This window comes from Gorilla gorilla, chromosome 4 (genome assembly GCF_029281585.2).
Source record: "Gorilla gorilla gorilla isolate KB3781 chromosome 4, NHGRI_mGorGor1-v2.1_pri, whole genome shotgun sequence".
NCBI lineage: Eukaryota > Metazoa > Chordata > Mammalia > Primates > Hominidae > Gorilla > Gorilla gorilla.
Window position 1 is genome coordinate 32,715,836 of NC_073228.2, and position 23,447 is coordinate 32,739,282.

Consider the following 23,447-nt stretch of genomic DNA (forward strand, 5'->3'; position numbering starts at 1 on the left):
TAAATTTCCAATTTCCACAAAAGAAAAAGCATACCAGGTTTTCAGGAGAGGCAAAGCTTTTCAGAGACATTAGGTTCTAAAAGAATTTCTCCCATGAACTTCTTAAAGGGGGCACTGAATCTGTAGCTAGTCTTCAACAATATAAACCTTTATAAGAATTACAGTAACAAGTTATATAAAGCTATTTCTGACAGTGTCCTTCTATAAAGCAAAGGGCAGACACTGAAGCCCAACTCAGTAAAAATAACAACGGAGGGGCTGACATAATGGCACATGCAGATGGCCCAGCCTAATCAAGTCTAAAACCAAGAATCGCCACAGGAGCAGATAGAAGACATGTCCTTCTAAAAACTTCTGTAACTGTTACTTCTTCCAGGTGGGTGTTGGGCAGCAGTCAGCTTGTGAATACATGGTTTCTAAATTCCATTCCAGTTCAAATAGATGTAAGTGGCATTTTCAGTCTTTACTTACTTACATTAAGAAGTCCTCCTCTGACCCCACCACACACTGTCCACTCCCAAATCAATGGATTGAGAATGGATTCCTCTGAACCAGAGAGAGGGGAATCCACCTATTAATATTAGTGCTGTTATTAATAGCTAGCACTGAGCGCTTAGGTGCCAGGCTCTGTACCTGGTTTCCCCTGCAGTCTCATTAATCCTCCCATCAGTCCCGTGTGATGCAAACTATTATTAGTACCATTTTAAAAATAAGGAACAAAGATTTAGAGAATTTTAGTAGATTGCCAAGGTCACAGAGCTAATTATCCAGGTCTTTCTGATTCCAAAGTCCAGGCTCTTAGCCCCACATGTAGTGCCTCCTGGTATTAATGAAATGTGATTACTGATAGAAATGCTAACATTTGTTAGAAGAAAACAAACAGTGAGGCCTAGAATAAGGTTACTGGGGTAGGTAAGAGTTGTTTATTATTAATGATAACAAAATAACAATGGAGCTTTTGGAGGCTTTGCCAACCTATAAATGGAATAAAGGAATGAAAACTATTGTGAAAAGCAGAAATAGTGCAAGTGAAAGTAATTCTGAGAGAATACTATATTATTCCAGAAAAAGATAATTATCTTTTCCTTTTAAAGTATATTTCCTCCTCTAGAGATTCTAAACCTTGGTTCTCTTGGTTATTCATGCACTCAACCAACAAATATTTATCCACTGTCTACTCCACACCAAGCATTTTCAGCAGTAAGCAAGACAGAAAAGCTCTCAAGCTTCCGTGTCGGCAAACAAGTAGATAATATATTTCCAGACGGTATTAAAGTGCTTTGAAGAAAATAAAGTTAAGGGGATTAAGAGAGGCTGAGGGGCAGAGAAGGGAGGAGCTGTTCTAGATAACTGGTCCGTCAGGAAGTAGCTCTGAGAACCAAGTGAGAGTCAGCCACCCAAAAATTTGGAGAAAGAGCCAGGCACGGTGGCTCATGCCTGTAATCCCAACACTTGTCAGAGGCTGAGGCAGGCAGATCACCTGAGGTCAGGAGTTCAAGACCAGCCTGGACAATATGGTGAAACCCCGCCTCCACTAAAAATACAAAAATTAGCCGGGCGTGGTGGGGTGCGCCTGTAATCCCAGCTACTTGGGAGGCTGAGGCAGGAGAATCACTTGAATCAGGGAGGCAGAGGTTGCAGTGAGCAGATCACACCACTGCACTCCAGCCTGGGCAAGAGCAAGACCCTGTCTCAAACAGAAAAGAAAAATTTGGAGAAAGAATCCTGGAAAGAGTTACTACCAGTAGAAAAGCCCTATGACAAACATAAGTATGGCATGTTTCAGAAACCTCAGAAAGGCGAGCTTTTCTCAAGCAGGAAGAAGCAGAGTGGACAGGGTGGGGATTGGTAAGAGATGAGGCAGAAGATGGGGGAGTAGGACAAGCCGTGTGGTGCCTACAGGGAAAGGAATTAGATTATATCTGAAGGGCAATGGGAAGCCATTGGCAAATTGGCGACAAGGGAATAGCAAATTCTGATTTACTTTTAAGCTCTCCAGTGCTATATCCACAGCTCCCAGGTAAACAAACTCAGGCAGTACAATACTTCACAGACTCAAGTGTATCACCTTTTGTTAAGGACAATGTCACTGAAAACTAACAACTCTAAAAAATATCTTTAGCCTGCAGGCCCTGGCTGGCTTTCCATCATTACAGGCTCAAGTTGAAAATGATGCTTCTTCCTTTTCCAAAACTTTATACCTTTTTATGCTCAGGGGAATGCAGTTGTCAGAGCACCTAGTGGTTTGCCTGACAAACCCTAAGGAAATGCCAAGGTAATTTACAATGGGAATAGATCACATCCTCCATCTGAATCTCACTTCAACATCTCTTCCTTCTGGCTTTTCCAATCCTGGGACATCTTATCCCTTGCCATCCTTTTGTTGCTTTCTTTTCTCCATATGCTCAAAACTAAACATTCTGAATGTGAGTTGCTTGGCCAAACTGAACATTATTAAAGTTAATTTTTAAAATCCCACGCTTGATGCTCCCATAAGGCACACCTTTAGCAAGAAGGGCTACAGTGGAAGTTGAATTTGGATAGAGTCCTTTTTGAAGCTAAATCGCAGCTTTCATTAATTCAAATAAATGTATCCTACCAATATGTCTGGACACAATAACTAAGAGGGAAAAATCTAACCTGTGGCTGCATCAGGCGTGTGTGTGTGTTTGTGCCTGAAGGCAGAGATAACAGCATCAGAAACTGGATGCCTAACAAGATTCACCTGCACACAGGGACTGGGCCATCACAATGGGAAGTAACCAGGACTGGGGTAGCCCAGGAGGTATGGGAACTTGTGCCTCTTATTAAGACCTGATGGTAGACAAACTCCTGACTCCTCACCGCCCCCCAAATAAAAAGAGTCACCTGCCTGCCTTTCCCCGAGGCTACACAGTCTGGAATACACGGATACTAAACAAAATCAACCTCTTCTTCAGCTGGCCAATTGTGAATCTCCCAGGCACAATGACTGTGTGGCTGCCTCAAAACCGTGAAAATCATTAAGACAATGAAGAATTCACATAATCTATGAACAGCACAGGAACTCACGCAACTTATCGGCACTACTCACATCTCCAACCCCCACACACACCTAGAAACATCTCCTGGTACACAACACTGTGCAACAGCCCTCAAACAGGCTGGAGTGGAGAGGGAGGGATACCAGTCTCTTAAAGCCAACTGCTTCATGGCAGTTGAGAACAAACAATACTGTGCCCTTAGACTTTTCAAACCCTAAGCTAGTGTGATTGGCAGCTGAGTGATTTTGGGATTGCAGAGTATGGGGTCACATACCTGACTGCACTTCAGAGCCAAGTTAATACCTTTCATTGTTCACTGCCTCCAGTTCCCACTAGATCAGGGGCTCTTATCAAGCACCTGCATCACAATCTCATGGGTCCCCTGGTAAAAATGCAGATTCCTGTGGCCCACTGAAAATAAACATCTGCGGAGTAGCCTGACAAACTGTATTTTTAAACACTACCCAGGTCATCTTTATACACATTTAAGTTTGAGGACCTCTGCCCTAAAGCGATGCTTCTCAAACTATGGGTCAGGACCTGCTTGGTCAGGAAATCAAATTAATGGGTCATAACCAGCAGTTGATTTTTTTAAATGAAGTAGAAAAAAAAACCTTTAAAACAGAGCACACTGCAGGGAGTAAGGGTAATTATTGTTCTCTGAAACTTATTTCAGTTACAGACCTGTATGCAGTGCAGGTCCCACTCAAAGTCTGAAAACCATGCTCCTAGAGGGAAGAAGGAAAACAGTTTTCTCGCGCATGGTGTTTATTTTCCATTTTCCACCCCTAACTCTAAGCTTCTTGATTTTGGTTCAAGCACAGAAATATCAAGACAGATCCAAGAAATGCTGTCATTGAATGCTAACCTGCGGCGGCAAAGCCGCAAAGCCCAACTGAGGAAGCGGATGAGGCTCCCACTGCACTCCTGCCTGAGATCCTATCACGGAGCTGGGGACAGGGGATGTTGCCAAGGGGGAAGTCTGCACAGCTCTCCCCAGGCTGGGCCTGTTTCTGGGAAAAAGAACTTGCAGCCACTCAAAACACAGTTTAGAAGAATGAAAATGTTCCTCACCGGAGGCAAGACTCAGCCATTCATAGGCCCTGTGGCCCCCAGAGGCAGGAAAGCACGGGGGAGCAATAACCATGTGAAATCAAGTCCCATCCCAGAGCCAGTGAGGCGGTTTACTGAACTTCTTGCATCTTTAATGCTCTGTGGGGCACAGGGAAGCTGACCGCTACCCTTCTTGCCCAATGCTTTGGAACAAGGAAGAACAAGGAAGAACAAGGAAGGAAGGGCAGGGAGAAAAAGACAGCTGTCTCGTTAGCCTTCAGATTCACCAAAGGCAAGGACTCACTCAAGAGCCTCCCAAGTTGCAAGGACAGCAAATCAGCAAGGAGGCCAGAAAGCAAAAACCCCAGCAAAGCTTCGGAGCAGTTCTCTGGGGCCATTCACAGCGGCGGGACTGGGGGGCGGGCGAGGGTGCAGCTCCGCTCCAAGCGGAGGAAAACAAGACACTCGCTCACCTGGCTTTTTAAACTCTCGCAGCTAAGACTGAAGGCAGAGGTAGCAATCTTCCGGACAAGAAGTCCAGAAGAGCAGGTGTCCCCCACCCCCGCACGCCCCCAAGACCGGAGAAAAGCCCACCACTCCGGGAAAGACACCAGAGGAGGTCGGCGGCCAAGCAGGGTGAACTGGAAGTGGCGAAAGGTCGGGGCCGCCCCTAAGCGCCAGCTCCGGGGAGGCGCTCGCGGCAGAGGCCCCCGCGTTCCGTCGGGCAGGACCTCGCGCCCACCCCCTTGGCAAGGACACCAGGGAGGCGCCGGGACGCGGCCAGGGAGGAACTCGGCTGCGGTTACCTCGACCCGGGTCGGGGCAGACGACGCGCTCCGAGAAATTTCGAGGGCGCCCAGTCCCACAGTGGAAGGCCCCCAGGGCGGCGCCCCTGGACCTAAGTGTCCCCAGGACTCTCCGAGGGAGACGCGGCGTCACGAGAGGACGGAGGGCGTCCCCAGCCCCACCCGGACCCCCTGGAGTCCGAACCCGCGGGGACGACGCGGAGGAGGAAGCAGCGATCCCAGCTCCGCGCCCCCGCCCCAAACCTGGCCCCGCAGACTCGCCCAGCCCCTGGCGCGCGTCTCCCGCCCCGGCCGGGGGTCCCGCGCCTTTGGGCTCCCTCCGCGAGCGGCCGCGGGCCCGGCAGTGTTTGTAAACAAACCGGTCACGTGGGCCGGCGGCCGCTCCCCGTCCCCGGCGCCCACGGGAACCCCACGCGGAACCGAGGGCGCCGCACCCCCAACCCCGCGCAGGCCCGGCCGGGGGAGTCCGGAGGCCGGGGCCGGGGACCCAGAGCCCGAGCTGACAGCGCGCCCCACGCCCACGCGCGCCCGGCCCGCGCCGCACTCCGGTGCACTTACCCGGCGACAGGCGGCCCTGTCCGGCCAGCGTGGGGCTTGGCTCCGCTGGGGTGCGCAGCGGCGAAGCGCGGCCCGGCTGGGGCTCGGGCTCCCGGCACGCTCTTAAAGCCACAGTCTCCGCCACCGCCGCGGCCGCCACTCCGCATCCCTCCGGGTCCGGGCCGGGGGCTACCCCCTGATGGACGCGCCCCCGCACCTATCCCGTCGGCTCAGCACATAGCAACACGCCGCGGGTTGGCCGGGCGCAGCCGCAGCCCATCAGCGCAGAGCCAATCATCAGAGGACGGAACTCCGCCCCCCGCTTCCCCGACCGCCCACTCCCCCACCCCTCGGCCCGGCCCAGCCTGGGCTAGGGGAGAGCGGCTGGTTAGGGTCCCGCCCGTCCCGGCAACTTGCCGGAGGGCAGCGACCCAGAGTGCCAAAGCTGGGTGGGCTCTCAGCGCCTAGGAGGAGTCCGTTTATTTGAGTTTGGGGTTTGTCCCCAGGGCAGGGCTGGGATTCCCAGAACCTGGGTTGTATTTTGGGGCGGGGGGATTTGCAGTGCATCTCCCTGGAGGCTCAAGATAGTCATTCCTTTCTTACGTTTTAAACCTCGCCCTAAGCCATAGCCTAAGTTACCAGAAGTGGCCCTCAGGCCCCGGGTAATTGAATTTAAAATGATAGGGGGGAGGGGGGAGGGATAGCATTAGGAGATATACCTAATGCTAAATGACGAGTTAATGGGTGCAGCACACCAACATGGCACATGTATCCATATGTAACAAACCTGCACATTGTGCACATGTACCCTAAAACTTAAAGTATAATAATAATAATATTAAAAGAAAATGATAGTGCTAGTTCCACCCAGCCCACCCATGCCCTGCTCAGAAGCCAGGCATTTACCCTCTTCTCTCTGCCCTGCTAGTAATTTCGGCGAATTAAAAGTACGAAAGGGGCTTAGTGGAATTGAAGACCGCTCTATTGCTGCTAATTTTCCATGACTTTCAGAGGCAGATGACGGTAATTAAAGTGGGATGGTCCGAGTGACCAGAGGGGAGGAGTCCACGTTCTGGGTCACTGGGGTGGTGCTTTTCAAGGAAGAGCAGATTAAAAAATAACCTCGTGGCAGTCAGGAAACCAGGGAGGCACCAGGTGGGTGGAGTGGGGCAGTTTCCCAGCAGGAAAACAGGACAGTTTGATAAAGAATGTTGGCACGGACAAGGTGAACAAAGCAGGTCCTGCCTTTCACTCAAGACACTGGGGTTCCGCAGTTCCTCTGGGAACTCCTCCTCCAAGGAAACTAGTGTTTTACTGTGCAGCCATCAGGATGTGAGGTGCTGCAGGAGGTGCAGCTGACTCCCCGCCTTCCACACACTGGTTTGCACGTACACCCGGAATGCTGGCTCACCTGCATCTCCACCCAGCTGTTTTTAAAAGATGCTTGGTCAACCAAATTGTATTCAGTTAATATCTATTGCATGTGAATCCAGTCACCAAGGTTAGTAAAAACAACAAAACACCCCAAATACCTCAGTATTGTGGGGCTGACATATCAGCCTCAGATTTGCAGTTTCAGTGTAAACAAAGGCTATGTCCTGGTTCACAACTGACTACTTTGGAGAGTCTAAAACGGAGGGGGGAAATGCTTTCAGATGAGAGGAATCACAAACAAGAACTGTTTAGCATTTAATCCTTAATCTAAGATGTGATGGATTCTTTAGATTAGTAAGAGCTTGCCGTCTCGCCCTGATCTGCTTCTTGAGCAAGTTTCTTTGTCTCTCCAGGCCTAGGTTTCCACAGTTTAAAACAAGGAGGGTTGAAATAGGATGATCTCAAGTCCCTTCCAGCTCTGAAATTCTAAGTAGGGCCAGAAAGTCATGTTTGTTACAACGTTTCCGCAATATTGTGTGAGCGAATATTTGTGTTGCCACATCACCACTTCCTAACAGTAGATGCTGAATTAGTTTAACACCCTAGGATATTGGTATGTTATGTAACAAGACTGGTGGCTACTGTTTCTGTTTAAATAAAAGATAACGTTAGCTAAAGAAGACTAGCCTGATACAGTGGTTTCAGAGGGAGCTCTGAGGACCCCTTCAGGCCTGCTGTGTGTATGCAGGGGACTGGAAGAGGCCCCAGACCTTAGGGTCAGGAGACAATAAAACCAGCCAGCCGGCCAACAACAAAAAAAGTGTTAAGCCTGATCATGCCTCCTCCCAGTCAAAAAGAGCCAAGCATTTTGAGCTGGTAAAGGAGAAGGGAGAGGTGAAACAATGAAGTAAGTGAAACAAAGTAATAGATGCAACTTCTCTGAACCCAGAGGGGGCACTTGAATTGTCCCTCAATACATTTTCTCAGTGCCTACTATGAGCAGAATTTCCTGCTTGACTTGGATGATAGTATTCTGAAGAATCTACTGAGAGGAGAGACGCTGAGGCCAATGGAGAGTTGGTGAAATGAGACAGATGTTTATCCTGGAAAGCAAAAAGAGATGGAGAGAGAGAGAGAAATAAACAAATTTGTTCAGAGTCAGCCAAGGCTTAAACAAACAAACAAACAAACAAAAACCCTTGCTGGTAAAAGTTTGAGAGATTCCTGGCCTCACAGATTATCAGCCTGCCTTTGTCAATGGAACAGTACCTCTGTCTCCTCTGTGTGAAGCCAAATTCATTCATTCCCAGAGCCTTCACGGAATTGTTTTCCAGCAACCTCTCACTAATCCCATCTTCCCGCTGTTGCCATATTGGTGCTACTGCTGCTGTGAACAGAGTCACTTTTATGTGTTCACCTTACTTAACCTCTCAACCTTCACATTATTAATTTGAAATAATTAATTACATCTTCCTTCCCCTCACCCGCCATCCCCCAGTTCATCAACAGGTCCTGTCAGTTTCACTTCACAAATATGTATTTGCTGTGAACACATCTGCCTTTACTGCTGCCCCCTGGTTGGAGCCACCAACATCTCTTGCCTAGAATAAGCAACAGCTTCCCAACTGATCTCCCTGCTTCCAGCCCATTCTCTGTGCAGCAGCCAGATGATACTTCTAAACAAACTCATTCTGGTGGCCCACAGGCCCTAGTAACCAGGCCTGCCAACCTCTCTGGTCTTCCACCATCTGTCCTTTGCTCAAACTGCTGCAGTCAAGCTGGCCTTTTTTCTGTTCCTCGTCCTGTTGTAGGGTGTTTGTATTTGCCATCCCCTCCACCTGGAATACCTTGCCCCCAGAAGGCTGCCTCTTCACCATTTGGTTCTGAGGTCAAATGCCAGGTGCAGTGGCTCATGCCTGTAATCCCAGCACTTTGGAAGGCCAGAGCAGGCAGATCACCTGAGGTCAGGTGTTCGAGACCAGCCAACATGGTGAAACACCGTCTCTACTAAAAATACAAAAATTAGCTGGGCATGGGGGCGGGCACCTGTAATCCCAGCTTCTAGGGAGGCTGAGGCAGGAGAATCGTTTCAACAGGAGGCGGAGGTTGCAGTGAGCCAAGACCACACCACTGCACTCCAGCTTGGGAGACAGAGCAAGACTCTGTTTCAAAAAAAAAAAAAAAAAGCCTCCTCCAGAGAGGAGGACTACCCATTCATACATGCCATGCCCCCTTTCTATCATAACCCCAATTTATTTTCTTCATAATACATATCACTCTCTCAAGTAATCTTTTTCATTTCTTTGTGCTTTTTTTTTTTTTGGTCCCATCCAGCTCTGAAGTGTAAACTCTGTGTAAACATCAGAGGGACCTGTCTGTCTTGCTTCCTGTTGTGTCCCCAGTGCCAAGAACAGTGACTAGCACTCAACAAATTTTTGAGTGACTATCTGAACAAATGCATGAATGTGCCTACTGCCTCATATCCTTGTCCCTGCGGCTTCTTTCACTTGGAATATTGTTCTCTCCTTTACCCCCTTCCCCACCCCTCAGCCCTTTCCTCTCATCCCATCTCAAATCCATTTGCCTGATGATTCAGTCCAAAGATTGGATCAAGTATCACTTCTGTGGAGGAATTTCCCGTAGCCTCCCCAGAAAAATTAATTTTCCTTTTCTTAGTACCCTACATAGCACTTTACTCAGAGCTCCATTACATCGCCCCACACTCTACACTCCCAATTAAGAGTTATCAGTTATCTGTCCTGTCTGCCAGTCCTTCTTGGGCTGGAACCTTATCAGATCGTCCTTGTATTTTCAGCACCTGGCACATGGTAGGCCCTCCCTAAAGGTTTATATCTGAGTTGAATCCAGTGGGAATCCAAGCAGAAATTGATAGGATCTGTTCTCAGAGTATACTGATCAACAGATAGCAGTCTTACTTTGTAGTATGATAACATTAAACTTGAAACTTTAGGCTATTCTGTATAGAAGGGACAACCTACATTTTAAAAATCACAATACAATGGAAACTTCCTGAAGGCTAGAGGCCACAGGCTCTCACACTACCATACCACCTGGGAAAATGGCCAGCTTTGCCTGTGTAGGAGGGAGAGCTGCTCCTCACAGGTCTCACCATACCCCCTCCAAACCTCACTCCAGTAAAGTCCCACAACATTACATCACAGAAGAGGGCCTGATGCCATTTTCCCGCAGACAGATTATGGTAACAGTGCTTTGTTTCTTTATGTACAATAAATGCTTTCTCTGAACCCTGTCCGAGTCTCTTATTTTCAGTCATGAAAGTGGCTGATTCTGTGCCTTTCAGACTGTTAACAAGAGAGGGTTGTACCTTGGGCTTCCTGAATGCTTTAACAAAACATTTGCTACCATTTATTGAGCACATATTGTGTGCAGAGCAGTTTATCTTCTATCTAGTTATATTTAATCCTCAAAGCAACCAGCAAGATAGATATTTCCCTCATTTTAAAAAGGAGCTGATGCTATGAAATTTGAACCCTGATCCAACTGGCTTCAAAACCTAATCATTCTTTTTCTTCTACACCGTCAAAGACTAAAACTGCTTACCTTCTGTTATCCTGAAATATCCCAATTGCCGTTACAAGAAAACACCCAAAGATCAAACTACTCCACAAAGCAAAACCCTATGCCAATCTAAAAGATCTGGAAGCAAGAGTGGTGATGGCTTAGCACCTCCCTCTTAACTACAGTAAAAATCATTTATTTGGTGCTTCCTATGTTTTAGAAACTGGTATAGACATGTTACATGCATTGTTTAATTTAATCTAATATTCACAAGAACCACAGGTCTACATTTTTAAAGCATAATTCCAAAGTCCAAAAAGCCCTGAAAATCCAAAGTTAGTTTGACGTGGCTCACTCGATGGCAAAACTTATCTGACGTGAGGTCATTTCTAGTCTTTGTTAATTCCACCTAGAATATCCATATGTTTCTTGTAGAAATATTAATGATTGAAAGAGTACAAACTCAGCCTGGCAAGGTGGCTCACGCCTCTAATCCCAGCACTTAGGGAGACCGAGGCAGGCTGATCACTTGAGGCCAGGAGTTTGAAACCAGCCTGGCCAACATGGTGAAACCCTGTCTCTACTACTAAAAATACAAAAATTAGCCAGCATGGTGGCACATGCCTGTAATCCCAGCTACTCGGGAGGCTGAAGCAGGAGAATCGCATGAACCTGGGAGGCAGAGGCTACAGTGAGCCAAGATGGCACCACTACACTCCAGCCTGGGCGACAGAGCTAGGCTCTGTCTCTAAATAAATAAATAAATAAGTACAAACTCCCTGGCTTCTCTATAATATGCAGTATATGAGCTGAAAGATGTGGGAATCTAAAACACATCTATCTCAGGGTTTCAAATAAGAGATTGAGAACTGGCAAGTAAATGTAGGCTCAGAGAGGTTCGGTAATTTTCCCAAGGTCAGCTAGTAATGGTAATGCTAGAATTAGAAATATATGTGAGGCTGGGCAGCTAGTAAATGGTATTGCTAGAATTAGAAATATATGTGATGCTGGGCACGGTGGCTCACACCTGTAATCCCACCACTTTGGGAGGCCCAGGCGGGCAGATCACCTGAGGTCAGGAGTTCGAAACCAATCTGGCCAACATGGTGAAACCCTGTCTCTACTAAAAATACAAAAAAAAAAAAAAAAAAAAAAATTAGATGGGCATGGTGGTGCATGCCTGTAATCCCAGCTGCTTGGGAGGCTGAGGCAGGAGAATCGCTTGAACCTGGGAGGTGGAGGTTGCAGTGAGCGGAGATTGCACCATTGCACTCCAGCCTGGTTGACAAGAGAAAAAACTCCATCTCAAAAAAAGAAAGAAAAAAAGAAATATATTTGAAACTGAAAAAAAATATTTGGAGCACGTATGACAGACTAAGGACTAATTTTTCTGAAGGCAAAGATATGAAGTGACAGTTCATGGTAGAAGAAAAACAAATAACTTGTAAAGCTATGGAAAAAAAGTGTTAAATCTTATAACAAGAAAAATTAAAATTACAATGAGGTGCTATTTTTATCTATCAAAATTGGCAAGTAATGGTGGGGCGTGGTGGCAGGCGCCTGTAGTCCCAGCTACTTGGGAGGCTGAGGCAGGAGAATCGCTTAAACCCATGAGGTGGAGCTTGCAGTGAGACAAGATCGGGCCACTGCACTCCAGCCTGGGGTACATAGCGAGACTCTGTCTCAAACAAACAAACAAACAAAAAAATTGGCAAGTAGTAAACTGTTCAATAACACTGCTTTGGAGAAGATGTGAAAAAACAGCCACTCATATATTGTTAGCAGTAAGGTAAATTGGCATAATTTATTTCTATAGAGGACAATTTGGTAATCTCTCTCAAAATTAGAGATTAAAATCTCTCAAAAATCTCAAGATTAATATACTCAGAAATTTCACTTCTAGGGATTTATTTATTTTAATTTATTTTTATTTTATATATCGTTTAGAGACGGGGGCTCCCTGTGTTGCCCAGGCTGGTTTCAAGCTCCTAGCCTCAAGCAATCCTCCCACCTCAGCCTCCCAAAGTTCTGGGAATACAGGCATGAGCCACCACACTGGCTAGGAATTTTTTTAAAGCATTTTTTGGAAATAGGCTCTTGCTATGTTGCCCAGGCTGGCCTCCAACTCCTGGACTCAAGCAAGCCTCCTACCTGTCTTTCCAGTCACTGGAATTATAGGCAGGCACCACCATGCCTGGTTAGGAGTTTATTTATTTATTTATTTATTATTTTTATTTTTTGAGACGGAGTTTCACTCTTGTCGCCCAGGCTGGAGCGCAATGGAACGATCTCTGCTCACTGCAACCTCCACCCGCCTCAGCCTCCCAAAGTGCTGGGATTACAGGTGTGAGCCACCACGCCCAGCCAGAATTTATTTTTAAAATAACTCACACACAGCGCTGGGCAAGGTGGCTCACACCTGTAATCCCAGCACTTTGGGAGGCTGAGGCGGGTGGATTCCATGACACCAGGAGTTCAAGACCAGCCTGGCCAAACCCGGCCTCTTCTAAAAATACAAAAATTAGCCAGGCGTGGTAGTGTGAACTTCTAATCCCAACTGCTAGGGAGTCTGAGGCACTCGAATCACTTGAACTGCAGAGGGTTGCAGTGAGCTGAGATCGTGTCACGGCACTCTAGCCTGGGTGACAGACGGAGACTCTCAAAAAAAAAAAAAAGAAAAGATAACACACATGTGCACAAAGATGTATGTAAATAGATATTGTAAAATTGTTAGTATTATCAAATGACTGACTCTCTAGGGATGTAACTTTGCAATTGGTTAAAGCCCATTTTACAACTCTCTAACATTGATAATGGTGGATGATTATTTTTTTGTCCAGCAGAAGAGAACCTGAAAGGTTATTATTTTTACCATGCACGACGTTAACTAGTTTTGTATCAAGCTTAGAAATTCAGAATTTCTTTGTTAAAAAAATCAGATATCAGATCACAAGCTTCAACAAAATTTCTTTTTATCCATTGACTTTACTCATCTCAAAATTTTTTTTTTTTTTTTTTTTTTTTTTTTTTTTGAGACAGTCTTGCTCTGTCAACCAGGCTGGAGTGCCGTGGTGTGATCTTGGCTCACTGCAACCTTGACCTCCCAGGTTCAACAATTCTCTTGCCTCAGCCTCCCGGGTAGCTGGGACTACAGACGTGCGCCACCACGCCCGGCTAATTCTTGTGTGTGTGTGTGTGTGTGTGTGTGGTTGTTTTGTTTTGTTTTGTTTTTTGTCTTTTAGTAGAAATGGGGTTTTACCGTGTTGGCCAGGCTGGTCTTGAACTCCTGGTCTTAAGTGATCTGCCCGCCTTGGCCTCCCGAAGTGCTGGGATTACAGGCATGAGCCACTTCACCCAGCCTCATCTCAATTGTCGTATTCTCTTTTGAACAGACTTTGTCGTTCTGCTGGTTTCTTCATTAATGAGTTAAATAAAACTCTAATAATGCTTTCTATGCATTTTTATTAGAAATATGCTTTTCATCTTTTGAGACTGATGCTTTGAAATAACCCAAATCTGTCTATAAAGGACTGGTTGAAGAAATTACAATGCTTCTATACAAAGCAATACTATGCAGCCATTAAAAAGAGGCAACTCTACGCATAGATGCTCCTTAAGAGCAAAGATCTTTGGTTCCCTAATGAACCTAAGTGCCTACAGTTGTTTCTGGGCACATAGTAGGTCTTAGCTTATTTCTGGCTATGATAATAACCCCAGTATATCAGTGGCTAACACACATGCACACACACATTCAGATACAAAATTTATTTTTCCCTCATGAATATGTAGAGAAGCTATGGCATACTGCTTCAGGCTGAGGGTCACAGATTGAATTTAGGTTGGTTTCTACTGTCATTTAGAAACCCTTAATGTGCAAGAAATATATGGATACCTATGATGGTTCTTAAGCCTCTACTTAGAACTGACCCACTGTCAATTCTACCCACAGTCCATTGGTCAAAGGAAATCATATGGCCAACCACAAAGTCAAGAGTGAAAGGAAGTCCTACTCTATCTTCTTTACTGATAGAGTATCCAAAGTTACAGAGCAGAGAGCATGATATATAACCTACTGTAAAGAGTAGCAAACAACAATCCAGTCTGTTATAGTGCTTGGTAAATATGTGTTGAATGAATTAATGAAGAGTAAACAAACTCCAGGATTTACATGAAAGAAAAGCATGCTAACAACAATTGTACAAAGTATGCCATCATTTGTTTTAAAATATATACTTATGGCCAGGCGCGGTGTGGCTCACACCTGTAATCCCAGCATTTTGGGAGGCTGAGGCAGGCGGATCGCCTGAGGTCAGGAGTTTGAGACTAGCCTGGCCAGCAGGGTAAAACCCCGTCTCCACTAAAAATACAAAAATTAGCCAGGCGTGGTGGTGGGCACCTGTAATCCCAGCTACTTGCGAAGCTGAGGCAGGAGAATCACTTGAACGCGGGAGGCAGAGGTTGCAGTGAGCCTAGATGGTGCCATTGCACTCCAGCCTAGGCAACAGAGCGAGACTCTGTCTCAAAAAATATATGTGTGTGTGTGTATACATATATATATATATATATATGTACACAAGTATGCTTGAATATGACTTTACTATCACCAGAAGAATGTACAAAGCATGCCTAACTGTGGTTGCTGCTGGAGAAGAAAACTGGGACACTGGAGGTTGAGGATGAAAGGGGGCCTTTCCATTTAGTATCATGTGTATGCATTGCTCTTAAACAATAAAATTAAATTCTCTAAGGAGAGAATAGAAGGAACAACCAAAGACTGCTTATAGGGTCCACACCCTAAAGCCCTCTTCTATACACTGTGTTTTGATTAAGTATGGATTTATTCTTCTTTTTGTTATTAATTCGTTGCAGACACACTGGCCATAGGATCCCTTCTGTCTCTAGTTCCTCCAGACTTACTTATTGCACAGAACTAGTTATAACAAAAATCCAACCAAACCCTCCCAAAGTGCTGGGATTACGTGTGCAAGCCACTGTGCCCAGCCCTACAGCAGTTTTTTGGTTTTTGGTTTTTGGTTTTTTTTGATACAGAGTCTCACTCTGTCACCCAAACTGGAGTGCAGTGGCATGATCTCAGCTCATTGCAACCTCAGCCTCCTGGCTTCAAGCGATCCCTCCCATCTTAGCCTCCAGAGTAGCTGGGATTACAGGCGTATGCCACCACATAGGCTAATTTTTTTTTTAAATAGGGATAGGGTTTCGCCATGTTGCCCAGGTTGGTCTCAAACTCCTGAACTCAAGTGATCTACCTGCCTCGTCCTCCCAAGTGCTGGGATTACAGACTTGAGCCGCCATGCTCAGCCTTCTACAGCAGTATTTTCAAACTCAGTAGAAGCCTCCCCATACCTGGGAAGCCTCGTAGGTGAAGTCGCTAAGGAAATAAGAGTAAATTTGTTTACCATGATTCCTTCAACCAAATTAGCTCTTTTAGCTACGTTGCTTCTGAGTAAATAAAACCATTCCTTTAGGCCAGGCTCAGTGGCTCACGCCTGTAATCCCAGCACTTTGGGAGGCCGAGGTGAGCAGATCACCTGAGGTCGGGAGTTCGACACAAGCCTGGCCAAGATAGAGAAACCCCGTCTCTACTAAAAATACAAAAATTAGCTGAGCGTGGTGGCACACACTTGTAATCCCAGCTATTCAGGAGGCTGAGGCAGGAGAATCGCTTGAACCCAGGAAGCAGAGGTTGCAGTGGAGCTGAGATCATGCTACTGCACTCCAGCCTGGGAGACAGAGTGAGACTCCCTCTCAAAAACAAAAAAACAAAACAAAACCCCATTCTTTTAATAGTAAAACATGGCGATGACTGTGGCCTCCTCATACTTTGTGGGTCTGTATAGTCACGTGTAGTCCATATGCACTCCCAGAACTTCAGATATAGTACCTCTCAGAGAGTAACAATAAGGAAAATCAAGATATCATGGAAGAGATTAAACATCTACACAAAAGACACCTTGTCAGCAAGTAGGAGGCTAGAGATTTGGGGCCATCCATATCCAATCACAGGGATTAGGGCATAATTTTTAGGCCCTAATTTAAGAACAGTTGTATATTGCTATTGTATCCAAAGCTGTAAAATATTCTAGTCTCTGAGTAAATCCATTGTATTGTATGTTGTCTGAAGAATAGCCTGATGAATTACTGAGGTATCCCAGGGAAGAATAAAAACATCACAGCTGTCCGGGCACGGTGGCTCACGCCTGTAATTCAAGCACTTTGAGAGGCCGAGGCGGGTGGATCACGAGGTCAGGAGATCCAGACCATCCTGGCTAACACAGTGAGACCCCGTCTCTACTAAAAATACAAAAAAATTAGCCGGGCGTGGTGGTGGGTGCCTGTAGTCCCAGCTACTTGGGAGGCTGAGGCAGGAGAAAGGCGTGAACCCAGGAGGTGGAGCTTGCAGTGAGCCAAGATAGCGCCACTGCAACTCCAGCCTGGGTGACAGAGCAAGACTCCGTCTAAAAAAAAATTTAAAAAAAATAAAATCACAGCTGAAGGAGTTGACAGTGACACCTCAGTTACTAGTCTTACCTCAGCATATTGTGTGGGACCCTGCAGTTACTGTGTCCTGTTTAATGGATTTACAGATTGTATTACATCATTCCTCTTCCACTAAGCTAACCATCACAAAATGGATAAGGGTTTAACAAGATTCTTGCAAAGAAACCACAAATTGAAGATAATAATAATTAAAGCATAAGCAGGCAGGGTACTGTGGCTCACGCCTGTAATCCCAGCACTTTGGGAGGCCAAGGCGGGTGGATCACCTGAGGTCAGGAGTTCAACACCAGCCTGGCCAACATGGTGAAACCCTGTCTCTACCAAAAATACAAAAATGAGCCAGGCGTGGTGATGGATTCCTGTAATCCCAGCTACTCAGGAGACTGAGGCAGGAGAATCGCTTGAACCCAGGTGGCGGGGGTTGCAGTGAGCCGAGCACCACTGCACTCCAGCCTAGGAGACAGAGCTAGATTGTGTCTCAAAAAAAGAAAAAGAAGGCCGGGCACGATGGCTCAAGCCTGTAATCCCAGCATTTTGGGAGGCGGAGGCGGGCAGATTATGAGGTCAGGAGATTAGGACCATCCTGGCTAACATGGTGAAACCCCATCTCTACTAAAAAACAAAAAATTAGCCAGGCGTGGTGGCAGGCGCCTGTAGTCCCAGCTACTCGGGAGGCTGAGGCTGGAGAACCACTTGAACCCGGGAGGCGGAGCTTGCAGTGAGCCAAGACCGCGCCACTGCACTCCAGCCTGTGCAACAGAGTGAGACTCCGTCTCAAAAAAAAAAGAAAGAAAAAGAAAAGTGTTAATCTTACCATGTTGGCCAGGCTGGTCTCCAGCTCATGACCTCGAGTGATCCACCCTCCTCGGCCTCCCAAAGTGCTGGGATTACAGGAGTGAGCCACCGCATCCGGCCCCACTTCCTTTCTTTTATTTTCTTTCCATCCAAACACAGGATCTTGCTTTGTCACCCGGGCTGGAATGCAAGGGTACAGCCTTGAACTCCTGGCTCTAAGCAATTCTCCCACTTCAGCCTCCCAAGTAGCTGGGACTACAGGTGCACACCACCACACCCAGCTAATTTTCAAGTTTTTTTTTTTTTTTTTACAAGTTGGGTCTTGCTTTGTTTCCCAGGCTGGTCTCCAACTCCTGGCCTCAAACGATCCTCTGCCCTTGGCCTCCCAAAGTCTGGATTAAAGACTTGAGCCACCACACTCAGCTAGGCTGACACTTTACTTACCCTTAATACATTTGTCAGCCTGTCTGTCAGACACATTACATTATAAAAGCAATTCAGATTCGACAAGATGATAATACCAAAAAAAAAAAAGAGAGAGAGAGCGCTAAATTATCCACAGATGACTTAATGTGTTAGGGTTCTCTAAAGGGACAGAACGAATAGGATAGATGTATATATGAAGGGGAATTTATTAAGGAGTATTCACTCACACGATCACAAGATGACGTTCCACAATAGACTGTCTGCAAGCTGAGGAGCAAGGAAGCCAGTCCGAGTCCCAAAACCTCAAAAGCAGAAAGCCAACAGTGCAGCCTTCAGTCTGTGGTTGAAGGTCCAAGAGTCCCAAAGCTGAAGAACTTGGAGTCTGATTTCAAGGGCAGGAAGCATCCAGCACGGGAGAAAGATGGAGGCCGGGAGGCTAAGCCAGTCTAGCCTTTTCGCATTCTTCTGCCTGCTTTTATTCTGGCCACACTGGCAGGTGATTAGATGGTACCCACCCAGACTGAGGGTGGGTCTGCCTTTCCCAGTCCACTGACTCAGATGTTAATTTCTTTTGGCAACACCCTCACAGACACACCCAGGAACAATACTTTGCATCCTTCAGTCCAATCAAGTTGGCACTCACTATTAACCATCATAATTTGAAAGGTAGATTTATAATTTTTTACCATTAGGAACACACAATCAAAAAAATTTGGAGAACCTTGGTCTGAAAAAAGTGATGGCTTGTTTTGTTTTTGTTTTCAGACATGGTCTCACTCTGTTACCCAGGCTGGAATGCAGTAGCGCAATCTCAGCTCACTGCGACCTCTGCCTCCCAGGTTCAAAGATTCTCCTGCCTCAGCCTCCAACTAGCTGGGATTACAGGTGCGCACCAGCACGTCCCTGCTAATTTTTGTATTTTTAGTAGAGACGGAGTTTCACTATATTGGCCAGGCTGGTCTCGAACTCCTGACCTCAAGTGATCCACCCACCTCGGCCTCCCAAAGTGCTGGGATTACAAGCGTGAGCCGCCACACCGAGCTGAAAAAAGTGATTTCTGCAGAGCGAGAATTTCGGCCAGGTGCGGTGGCTCACACCTGTAATCCCAGCACTTTGGGAGGTCAAGGCGGGTGAATCACCTGAGGTCAGGAGTTCAAGACCAGCCTGGCCAAAATGGCAAAACCCCATCTCTACTAAAAAATACAAAAATTATCTGGGTGTGGTGGCTTGCGCCTGTAGTCCCAGCTACTTGGGGGCTGAGGCAGGAGAATTGCTTGAAACCAGGAGGCAGAGGTTGTAGTGAGCCGAGATTGTGCCACTGCACTCCAGCCTGGGCGACAGAGCAAGACTTTATCTCAAAAAAAAAAAAAAAGAAAGAAATTAGCTGGGCATGGTAGCATGAGCCTGTGGTCCCAGCTACTCCAGAGGCTGAGGTGGGAGATCTATCACTTGAGCCTGGGAGGCAGAGGTTGCAGAGAGCCAAGACTGTGCCACTACACTCCCACCAACCTGGGCTGACAGAGTGAGACTCCGTCTGAAAAAGAAACAAACAAACAAAAAAACAGAGCAATAATTTCTCCAACATGGCAGAAAATATCCTGCCACAGTCTCAGGTATTTCATTCAGCTTAACTGGTTACCCCTACAGAGGAATTGAACAAATCCAGCTAGGTACTATCTTTTAAGGTCATCCAACTCATTTCTTTATTATACCCTTGATTTTCAAGTGTAACTTAAGGTTCTAACTGGGCTCACCAACATATATTTCTTTTTTATTTTTTTGAGACAGAGTCTCTCTCGTTCACCGAGGCTGGAGTGCAGTGGTGCAATCTGGGCTCACTGCAACCTCCGCCTCCCGGGTTCAAGCGATTCTCCTGCCTCAGCCTCCTGAGTAGCTGGGATTTCAGATGCCCGCCACCGTGGCCAGCTAATTTTTGTATTTTTAGTAGAGACAGAATTTCACCATGTTGGTCAGGGTGGTCTCAAACTCCTGACCTCAGCTGGTCTGCCCACCTTGGCCTCCCAAAGTGCTGGGATGACAGGCGTGAGCCACCATGCTGGCCCCAATGTGTATTTCTTACAGTTAAAGAATGCACCATCCAGTGGTAACGTCTGGTCATTGCATAATGCAGCAGTGGTCTCTTGTGAACTTGGTTAACGTGGATTCATCTCCAAGACACTGCTCACCTCTCAATAACGAGGTCCTAGATTTGTTAAGGTAACCCAGGCTTTGTTTCCAAAAGAAGGAAGTTTCTAGCTCTGAATTATATTAATTCTGTAGGACACCTAACTTTTTTTCATTTTTGTTTTGAGCCAGGGTATTGCTCTGTCTCCTAGGCTGGAGCACAGTGATGGGATCTCAGTTCACTGCAATCTCTGCCTCCTGGGCTCAAGCGATCCTCCCACTTCAGCCTCCTGAGTAACTGGGATTACAGGTGCAAGCCAACACTCCCAGCTAGTATTTGTATTTCTTGTAGAGACAAAGTTTTGCCATGTTGCTGAGGCTGGTCTGGAACTCCTGGGCTCAAGTGATCCGCCTGCCTTGGCCTCCCAAAGTGTTGGGATTACAGGCATGAGCCTGGCCACCTAATGTTATCCTTGCTTAACAGCTCTTTCTTCTGTGGCCTGTTTTTTTTGTTTTGTTGTTTTTTTGAGACGGAACCTCACTCTGTTGCCCAGGCTAGAGTGTAGTGGCACCATCCCAGCTCACTGCAACCTCCGCCTCCCAGATTCAAGCAATTCTCGTGCCTCAGCCTCCCAAGTAGCTGGGATTACAGACATGTGCCACCACGCCTGGCTAATTTTTGTATTTTTAGTAGAGATGGGGTTTCATCATGTTGGCCAGGCTCTTCTTGAACTCCTGACCTCAGATGATCCGACTGCCTCAGCCTCCCAAAGTGCTGGGGTTACAGCCATGAGCCACCATGCCCGGCCTCTGTGGCCTGTTTTTGAACAGTGTTAATTTACTAATTTGTAAGCTTAATTGTTGCTTTGATCTGCCCAGCACTGAGGCCCAGGCTCCCAACAGAGGTTCATTAGACAACATGATACACAAGATCAACTGAGATGCAGAGGCGAGAGTTTAAACAGCAGCTCAGACCAGCGTTCTACCACGGCAGAGTACGAACTCATTGCATGGCCAGCTACTTCTCCTTTCTGCTGCATTCTCCTTCCCTTGACTGGGCTCTTCCTTCTTTGAATGAAACAAATAGGTCCATTTCATTTAGTCAAATGACAATATCATCTGCTGTCCTAGCAGCTTGACTGACCAGACTTTTATTTTACCTTCACTTCCTGATGGGAATATTCCAACTCCATCAGTTTTGCAGGGCGATGAGCAGTCTATGCAGACAGGGTAACATTGGGCCCCTATGGAATTGGGCAGACTTTGGATCAATTAGGACAGCAGTTCTCAGCTTTGGTTGTATATGCGAATCACCTGGAAAGCTTTTGAAAAATACCAATGCCACGCATGCCCTACTCCTAGGCAATTCTAATTGCCTTAATTGGTCCAGGATAGATCCTGGTCATGGATGCCTTTATTATTATTTTGTTTTATTTTTTGAGACAGAGTCTTCCTCTGTCACCCAGGCTGGAGTGCAGTGGTGTGATCCCGTCTCACTGCAACCTCTGCCTCCCGGGTTCAAGGGATTCTCCTGCCTCAGCCTCCTGAGTAGCTGGGACTATGGGCACCCACCACCACGCCTGGCTAATTTTTGTATTTTTAGTAGAGATGGGGTTTTACCATATTGGCCAGGCTGGTCTCAAACTCCTGATCTTGTTATCTCCCCGCTTTAGCCTCCCAAAGTGCTGGGATTACGTGAGCCACCACGCCCGGCCATGGATCCCTTTAAAAACTCCACAAGTGGCTAGGCATGGTGGCTCACACCTGTAATCCCAGCACTTTGGGAGGCTGAGGCAGGAGGATCACTTGAGGTCAGGAGTTTGATACTAGCCTGGCCAACATGGTAAAACCCCATCTCTACCCAAAATACAAAAAAAAAAAAAAAAAAAATTAGCTGGGTGTGATGATGCACGCTTGTAACCCCAGCTGCTCAGGAGGCTGAGGCAGGAGAATCATTTGAACCTGTGAGGCAAAGATTGCAGTGAGCCAAGATTGTGTCATTGCACTCCAGCCTGGGTGACTGAGCCAGACTCTGTCTCAAAAAAACAAAAAAACAAAAAAAAACAAAACTCCACAAGTAATCAGTGATGAGGACCATGGGCTTGGGATCTTCTATTCAAAGGGCAAATTTAAAGCTGACAAAATTTTCTTGTAAGCCTTCTGGTCGGAAGTGCGCTTCAATCATGTGCACACATTCCATTTTACAATTAATTCACACACATATTTGCAGAAAGCTGGAAAGTAAAAATGTGTTCATGATACAATGCCCTGCTTCATGGGGTGCAAGACATTTTCTCATAGATTCTCTCATTTAACCCTTAAAATAACTCAGTGAGGTCAACAGGGCAAGGTATTATTATCCACAATTTTCTGGTAAGGAAATTGGTATCCTGAGCCAAAGAAGGATCCAGACTTCTGGTTTTTGTTCAGTGCCATTTAATTATATCATACCTACTCTACAGTGCAGTGAATAACCTCGACTGTCACACAGTGGGAGGAAATATTGCCAAAGAGTTAAGAGTGAATATTTTTATTTTATTTTATTTTAAGATAGAGTTTCGCTCTTGTTGCCCAGTCTGGAGTGTAACAGCATGGTCTCAGCTCACTGCAAACTCTGCCTCCCAGGTTCAAGCAATTCTCCTGCCTCACCCTCCCAAGTAGCTGGGATTACAGGTACCCACCACTATGCTTGGCTAATTTTTGTATTTTTAGTAGAGACAGGGTTTTGCCATGTTGGCCAGGCTGGTCTCAAACACCTGACTGCTGATGATCCTCCTGCCTTGACTTCCCAAAGAGCTGAGATGACAGGCGTGAGCCACTGTACCCAGCCAAAACCCAGGTCTTAATGTCTCATTTAAAAATATTCACTCTTGCCAGGTGCAGTGGCTCATGCCTGTAATCCCAGCACTTTAGGAGGCTGAGGCAGGCAGATCACCTGAGGCCAGGAGTTTGAGACCAGCCTGGCCAACATGGTGAAACCTCGTCTCTACTAAAAATACAAAAATTAGGTGGGTGTGGTGGCCGGCGCCTGTAATCCCAGCTGCTCAGGAGGCTGAGACAGGAGAATCGCTCGAACCCAGAAGGCAGAGGTTTCAGTCAAGATCGCACCACTGCACTCTAGCCTGAGCAACAGAGCAAGACTCTGTCTCAAAAAAAAAAAAAAAAAAAAAAAAACCTGGGTTTGAATTTTAGTTTCGTCACTTGCTAGCTCTGTGATCTTGGGCAGATTCATAATCTCTTCAAGACTCAA

At 46.4% G+C, this 23,447-nt stretch overlaps 1 protein-coding gene across 3 annotated transcripts in view; it reads right to left on the reverse strand.

The window, feature by feature from the left end:
• Window positions 1–23,447, reverse strand: part of YPEL2 (yippee like 2) — a 111,306-nt gene that overhangs the window by 67,966 nt on the left and 19,893 nt on the right. Inside the window, exon 1 of one of the 3 annotated variants that reach the window (XM_055386729.2) lies at window positions 5,441–5,665. The exons of 1 other annotated variant lie outside the window; for it this stretch is intronic. The gene's annotated coding sequence lies outside the window, so the exon portion shown is untranslated. Of the gene's footprint in view, window positions 1–5,440; window positions 5,672–23,447 lie in introns of those variants that run through there. One more of the 3 variants, XM_031011605.3, reaches the window with a different exon arrangement.